A 7,884-nucleotide genomic window follows, 5' to 3' on the forward strand; every position below is an offset into this window, starting at 1 on the left:
AAGCGGAGACCGAGGACCGCCTGCAGCAAAGCTGGACTTACACTGCATTTTCCGATTTGGAGAAAAATGTCACAGGAGAGGGAAAAAACAAAATACGAAGTGTAAATACAATTTGGAGGGGGGCCGCGGGCGGCGCCGCCGCGTGGGCGCCCAGGTGAGGATTCCCGGTCTCGCAGCGCGCCCTAGTGGACGCCCGGCCCCTCGCGGCGCCCCGCGACGCTCACCAGGTCGCCCCAGCTCATTACAATCTGCAATATATTACTTCTTCCAAAGTATTGACAGTGTGTGAGACTCCAGTAACCCCCGGAGCTCTTGTCTGTAATCAGCACATTTATTCACATTTGGAGAGAAAAATCCGAATGAAATCCCCGTGACCCAGATTGGGTTACAGTGTCATTTTCCCTGGATCCTCTTTTAAATCCACTCCACACTGCTCCTCTGTCTATTACATGCTAATTTAATTTTACTGTGGACGATATTTTCAGCATTTGCTGAGGACAGTAAATTTTGTAGTTTATGTTATTTCACTTTTTATGACTTTTTAACACTTAATAAAATTTTATTAGAGCACTTTTGTGTTTACAAGGCCACAAAACTCTTGGCAGGTTGTCAGAAGTCCTTTTTATTATGATCCTACTGATATACTGCGAGTAATGAAATAATCATGTCCAGAAATGTATCAAAGGCCAGAGGGATTATCCCACTTAATAGCTCCACAGATGCGCCCAGAAGAACGCGGACACGCGGCAGGACAGGCTGACCGGCTGCGGGAGGAAGCAGGCAGCCCCCACGCCTTTCTTTACCATTTCGGTGGCTTTCCTAAAAGGCTACAGGCAGGGTCATGTGACTCTCCGCGGTCTCAATAAAAAAAAAAAAAAAGAATTTATTCTATTGCAAAATGTGCTTTTCTTTTTTATTCTCCTTGTGTGGGCATTTAAGGCTGTTCTAGTGGCAGTGGGGCTGGCTCAGCATATCCATGTCAGTCACTTTCCTCTCATTTCTAAGTGTACTTTTGTGGCATTTAGGCAGCGGATGGTGACATTGGTGTTGATCATTGCGGCAGCTTCTCCAGTCCACACCCAGAGAAGCTCTGGGAGGGACCCAGTAGGGCAGGAGGGGTATTAAGGTCCTTTCCCTCCTGCCAAATAGCACCTTTTGCTGTTGCTTTTTGTTCTCTTTCGCAAAATAGGGGAATAGTGACTTGAGGACCGTGCTTTCTGCTGTGTGCCAAAGAACCACAGTAAGCTACTCTTATTTTCACTTTTTGGATAAGATTTGCTGTGAGGGCTGGGGTATTGCAACTTTATTTTTTTTTAAAGAACCGTTTCCTTTTCTTTTAAAGATATATGTGATCATTTAACATACGGGTGTTACGTTCACTCCTGCTGTAAAAGGAGGCCATGGTATTTCCTGACCCCGAAAGCAAGGTGGGTGGTTTTGTTTTATAACTAATTTTTCTGTCTCCAGCTTCATATTTCTTTTCCTTCTTATTTCCTAAATCGTGTGCCAAAGTGACCAAAGAGATGAGGAAAGGGATCATAAATAGAGTGATTTGGAAACTATTGTTGCTGTGCGCAGGGCACGTGTTCTTCTAAACTTTGGCTTTGAGAGACTTTGGCAATGTTTTTCACAAATGTGTGTGTGTGCGTGCGTGCGTGCGTGTGTGTTTCATGTTTCAACACGTCACATTCAGATTTTGTAGTCTGTCATTGTTTAAAGCAGTCCCTGGGAAGCGTGCTCCTCTCTCTGGATGGCCTCAATCACACACACGTGTGTCCTCTCCGTTTGGATGTACACAAGGCTGCTCACGAGGATGCTTTGATTTTAACTTCAAGGGACCGGTTTTGTTCTTTGTGGCACTGGCTAACCTCGGGAAATCCTGAGCACCCTGTCCAGTCATCTATGTGTGAGCACCATGGTCTGGGTTTGAAAAAGGAGTCTGCAGGAGAGTATATGTCCCTTAAAAAAAAATACGTCCTGAGACTACTTGGGCAGCCATTTCTCTCTTTTTCCACAGTGATTTCCATTTACAAACATGAGGCAATTTTTCTTTTCCCCCTCTTTTTTAAATTATTTCTCTAATGTAACTGAAGAAATTGAAGAGAATGTGTTCTTTGCCTTTTGCCACAAGAGACATGCGCCTGGAAAGAGCAAAGGATTCAGATTTTTAACTCGCCACATTTCAGAACATTTTACATAGCAGAATTTATGCCCAAGCACGGGAAGGAAGAGGAGCTTATTAATATTATTTCTACTATAAAGTGACAGTTCAATTTTATAAGTAATTTGTGTCTGGGACAATTTAAATAATACTTCAAAGGCTTACAAGCCTTCAAGTTAGAAATCTGCTTTATAAGTTTAGAATGTAAACCTCCCCTAAAGAAGATTTTTTTTAATGAATCTAAGTATGTTTGTAATTCCTATTCAGAAGAGGAAGAGATTTGCCTTAAATATGGGAACTGGTGTCTCACAGAGCTGTCAGTGGAAGGCCTAACTCGTGTGCATGGGGATTTGACAGTCCCTTCTGAAGTATTCAGTGCTGAATGGAAAAGAAAGAGTGAAGCCCCAACTGTACTGTCTGGGGATCCACCTTCGAAAACAGGCTCAGTGAACCAAGGCAGAAGCTTAAAATGATCCTTTCCTATGACAAAATTCTGTCAGGAAGCAGTAAGGCATGGGGTTATAGGGGCAGCCCTAGAGAACCACATTGCTTTGTCCAATCCAGTTCTGCTGTGTATTGCTTGTGTTGCTTGGACAAGTTGCTCAACCTCTCTGTGCTTAGTTTTTTCCATCTGTGAAGTGGAATTGATGGCAGGACCTCCCTCTTAGCTTTGTTGAAGCGTTGAAAGTGTTCATGTTTGTGAAATGCTTAATGTGGCACCTGAATCCCACTTAAACCAGCTCCAGAAAGACTGACATATCCCTCACTTTACACACAGCTGGCACATTGTCATTGTCCATAACGTGTATTGGGTGAGTGTTGACTGTTCTTTCACTGATTGCCCTGGTTGTCTAGATGTGGCCCACATCGCACCAACTGAGGCAGTATCAGCTCAAGCTTGGACTTGACCTTCCTGAGAATGGATATCACTCCAGGAAAAGTGTGTCCATCGGCTCTTACTTCTTCTTTTTCTTTTTTAAAGATTTATTTGTTTATGCATACAAGAGCAGGGGTGCAGGCCAGAGATGCTGGGGGATGAGAGGATTCTCCAGAGACAGATCCACTGAAATACACTGCTGAGGGGAGTAGTGGGCAAGATAGGAGAGGTCTGCTGCACCATGTGGGTCACCTCCGTGGCCAGGGATCTAACTTGTGCTGCAGTGGCTGTGGATAGCTTCATAGAGCTGACACTTAACCCCTTTCTCCACCAGGGAGGCCCCAGCTTTTACTTTTTCTATGGATTTCTATGTTTAGCAACTGGGTTATAGAGTATAGAGTTTTTGAGGAGCGAGAGGGTCCAAATTTGGGGAAGGGGTCCCTGTAGTGGTAAAATAATCGAATATACCAACACATGGCAGCACTGTGTTATAATTTATTATTTAATAAACAGTAGTTACTGGCACAATGCTAAATTCTTCAGGTACAGTGTCTCATTTCATGCTCACACTGACCCTCACACAGGTAGAAATATGAGGCTCAGAGAAGTCAAGTTACTTTCCCAGGTCTGTAGGAATGTAAAAGCTATGCATCTACACTGCCTTCCAACCTGGCTTCTTTGGGGTGCTAACCTATTTGGTCATTTACAGTTGTGGTGTAAACCATGATGAAAGTGGAAATGATTGGGCTTCCCTGGTGGCTCAGGGGTTAAGATGCAGCACTACGAAGCTGTCCGCAGCCTCTGCAGCACAAGTTCAATCCGCAGCCAGGGAGCTACCCACATGGCGCAGCAGACCTCTGACTCTCCCTCTGCTCCCCTCAGCAGTGTATTTCTGTTGATCTGCCTGTTCTATTCCCCACTATGTCTCTGGTGAATTCTTTCCCCGCCCAACCCCTCTGGCCTGTACCCCAGTTCTTGTATGCATAAATAAATAAATCTTAAAAAAAAAAGTGGAAATGATTAATACTAGCACTCAGGTTTATTATTCTTGAATCATGTGTGTCTTGTGCAGCAACTTGAATGTGGGGAGAAGACGCAGGCCTGCCTCCCAGGCCTGGCGTACCCTTAGCTCATTCCACCACTGCAAGTAGAGGTTTGAGAAGGGCCAGAGCAGAAGTCAGGGTTGCCTTCTCCACTTTGAAAAAATGCAATTAAGCTGAATTTATCTGAACTAGTATTAAAACAACAAGTGGAGTTGCATGTCAAATCAAGACGAAGAAACCAGAACTCAGACAAGTGAGGGGAGGGGCAGAGTAGTTTTCCCATTCCACCAAAAGTTCTTCTTTGTGTACTTCAAAGATTCTGCATTCTCCAAAGATGCTTCCTGGTTCTCCTAAGCACTTCAGGGAACAAAGAGTAACCTGAGACAATAAGAAAAGGTTTGATCCACGTACATGGTTATTTGACAAGGAAGTAAAGGGAAATGCAGCAGAGCTCTGCTTTAACCACATGATTAATTATGCACCTTTAAAAAGAAACATGTACAGGACCCCAAAACTGGACATCAAGAGCCCATGAGTAATTCTGTTCATTTGAATATTCAAACCTGTGTCCTTAGTAAAATTCCATCTAAGGATAGACTTCCAATATGGGTGATGAATAGACACATGCCAATGGCAACTAGCTGGTAAACTCAATGCATTCCTTGAGAAGAAAAAGCTCAACTCAGGTTTAGTAAGACTCTACCAGCACCAAAGTAGTGAGAATGAATAATCTTTGCCTTGTGACTTTGTGACTGTTCTTGCTGGGATGGGGGAAGAACCAGATGGAAGAATTGAGGGAGCCCTCAAAGTACCCATGACTCTCACCGACACAGCTCACAACATGGAGACAGATGCGGCAGACACTCTAAGCCTGTGTGCTGCTGAGCACCCAGTAACTAACCGTGAACGCAAACCAAATAGGAGCGTTCTACGTTCAGATAGCAGGGGAAACCTGTATTAGGCATTGGTAATTTTCCTGGAGAAGAGTTCTGGGTTTACCTGTCCTCCTAGCATGTAACTGAGGGCATTTAATTTCCTTTTGGAAAGAGAAAAGTAACCAGAATTTTGTTCATGTTTAGAGTAAGGCTATATTTAGAGTTGGTTTTGAGCTCTTCGCTCTGAAGTCTGAATAATTTTTTAAAATAGATGAATCACTTATTGTGTCGTAATGAATATTTGATAAGAAAAAGAGAAAACTGAAAAAGCCACATCAACTGCCAGATTTAACCCCACTAAAGTAAAAATGCAGCACTCTCTGCAGAACTGAGGTTAGAAATCTCTAGGAAGAATACTAAGAGAATTGCTGTTCAAGCCATATAACAGCAGACATAATTTTAAGATATCAATACTTTTAAGGAAAACCTTGAGTCATTTTCTTCAAATTTACCTTGCTTTATATCTGCACCTGTGATTTTGCTCTAACTGGGTTTATTGCTCTAACGAGGTCTGAACATAGTGCATCTTTTTTTTTTTTTGCAAAGATCTAAGTACTTTTTGATTATTTAATGGAAAGAATGTGTGCTTTTTCCTTTATATATATCTTTAAACCAGCTGCCCTAATATAAATAAAATCTTAAAAAATGGTACTGACCCTTTTTAAGATAACAGCAAACATTCTGTTCATGAAAGTTACGAGCAGTTGCTGAAAGAATGTTATGAATGAAATGGTTCCCAGCTCTCACCTACTCAGCTAGCCTGCAGGTCAGACTTACTCCTAAAGTTTCAGAATCCAGAATGAATGCAGAGATCAGCAGTGCCCAAATGCAAAACCCAGGGCAACAAAGCAGTGAGCAGGGGCAGACTCCCTAGGACAGGAAGCCCCTGGAATCTGGTTGCTAGGAAACACTCGTCTTTCACTGGCAGCAGGAAGATGTCCTTGAGCCTGGCTTCCCTTGTGGTTGGCTTTGGACAAGCCGTGAATCAGTCTGTCCTCAGTAGTGCCGCTCTCCCTAAACAACCACCAGCTCCCAGGGCCGATGACACAGAGGGACTGTGTGGACTCTGCTCCCTCCTAAAGTTTCTCACACAGGCCCTGCCTTTCTGACATGCTCTCCTGTAAATAACAATCTACTCTGGGTTATGAGGATATAGAAAAATAAACCTTTTTGTAGGGTGCTTACACCTGTAATAATCTTACAAAATGAAGTTCATGCTAAATTATATAACATTTACAGGTGCTGTAAGGAAAAAGAGGGATGGGATAATTAGTTGGTAGTGATTAAAAAAGGTTTCATGGAAGAGAGGGAACTGGAGTTGAGAGGCTTTGCCTGGGAAATGATGATTCTGGCAAGAGCACGTCAGGTCTACCGTGGGAAGCTCTTGGAGGAGGCCCTTGAACTTGTGAACTTGTCTCTCTTGCTCACAGAGGCATCTACAGCACCAAGGACAGTGCTTGGTAGACAGTATATGCTCGGGGTTCAAAGACTGTTGAATGCAGGAAAATGAAGGTCCTGGGAGTTAGAGGTCTCTGTTTGTGGTCCAGGGAAAAGTCCATTGAAAGAACATAAATGAAGAAGGCTGGTGTTATTATTCCAGAGTGCCAAGATCAGAAAATGGTGAGAGATGAGGTTGGTCTGGTCAGGTAAGGTGCAGCACAGTTATAAAGGCTCTTAAAAATGACACAGAAAATGACCTAAGAAATTAGGGGACTGCTGGGATGTTATGAGCTAGGAGAGATGAAAATTTTATGGCTCACAAATGCTCTTTCAAATGCATTATCTTTTAAATATGTGCAGTTTATTATATGCCAATTACAACTCAATAAGTTTTTGAAAATATATGACCTCATTAGATATTGATATGGTGAAATGCACTTTATCATTATTTCATTTTTACAGATGAGGAAACTGAGATCTAGAAAGACTCATGGCTTACCTGAGTTCATATGTTTTAGATGACAAATCAAGACTTCCAGGACTTCTGCTTCCACACACCTATAAGAACCTGTCAGAAAGCAGTCCTCTGCTGAGAGAGTTGGGCCAAGAGTGGTTTGTGGTTGGGAGTTGGTGATGAATGGCTGTTTTTCAGTTTTCTTGAGATATAACTGACACATAATATTGTGTTAGTTTAATTGAAGGTGGATAACTATGATTTGACATATGTATATATTGCAAAGTGGTCACCACAATAAACACAGTTTACGTTTGTCACCATATGTAATGATCATTTTTGAGAACTTTTAAGTTCTACTCTCTCAGTGAATTTCAAATATACAACACAGCATTGTTAATTATAGTCATCATGTCATACATTATATCCACAGAATGTATTTACATTATAATTGGGAGTTTGTACCTTTGATCTTCTTCACCTATTACCCAAACCCAATCCCTGTCTCTGGCAACCCCAAGTCTGATCTTTTTTCCCATGAGTTTGGTTTTTTAGACTACATAAGTAAGTTGAGACTGTAGAGTATTTATCTCTCTGTCTGACTTATTTCACTTAGCTTAGCGTCCTCAAGATCATTTGGATCTGAAACATCACATCTGTGGCACCCCTTAGAGAGGTATGATGTAAAAGACAACACAAAGAATGAAATGTGAACCCCATAAAATATTACTAACATTGGACCATAGACATGAATGTTCCACTTATATTTGCATTTAAAATATACCATCTTAATGGACTTCCAGATTTCAAAAATATCACCCTCTCACATGTGTGGCTGAAAATCACTCAGATTTTGACTTGAATATCAAATGACCTCAACCATTAGCAACTAGGTCATATGAGAGGCCTGTGGGCTTTGGAGGGAAAAGCCTAAACTTGGAATCCTCACCCAACCGTTTATTAGATGTTATTTA

At 42.1% G+C, this 7,884-nt stretch overlaps 1 long non-coding RNA gene across 1 annotated transcript; it reads left to right on the forward strand.

The window, feature by feature from the left end:
* The first annotated feature begins 1,143 nt into the window (after positions 1-1,143).
* Positions 1,144-6,937, forward strand: LOC119254793 (uncharacterized). The gene is made up of 3 exons (XR_005127356.2): positions 1,144-1,240; positions 1,343-1,427; positions 6,919-6,937. It is a non-coding gene; the product is annotated as an uncharacterized LOC119254793 (long non-coding RNA).
* The last annotated feature ends 947 nt before the right edge of the window (positions 6,938-7,884 follow it).

The sequence above is a fragment of the Talpa occidentalis genome, unplaced genomic scaffold, assembly GCF_014898055.3.
Source record: "Talpa occidentalis isolate TD23 unplaced genomic scaffold, MPIMG_talOcc4v2.1 talOcc4.3, whole genome shotgun sequence".
In the NCBI taxonomy this organism is placed as follows: domain Eukaryota; kingdom Metazoa; phylum Chordata; class Mammalia; order Eulipotyphla; family Talpidae; genus Talpa; species Talpa occidentalis.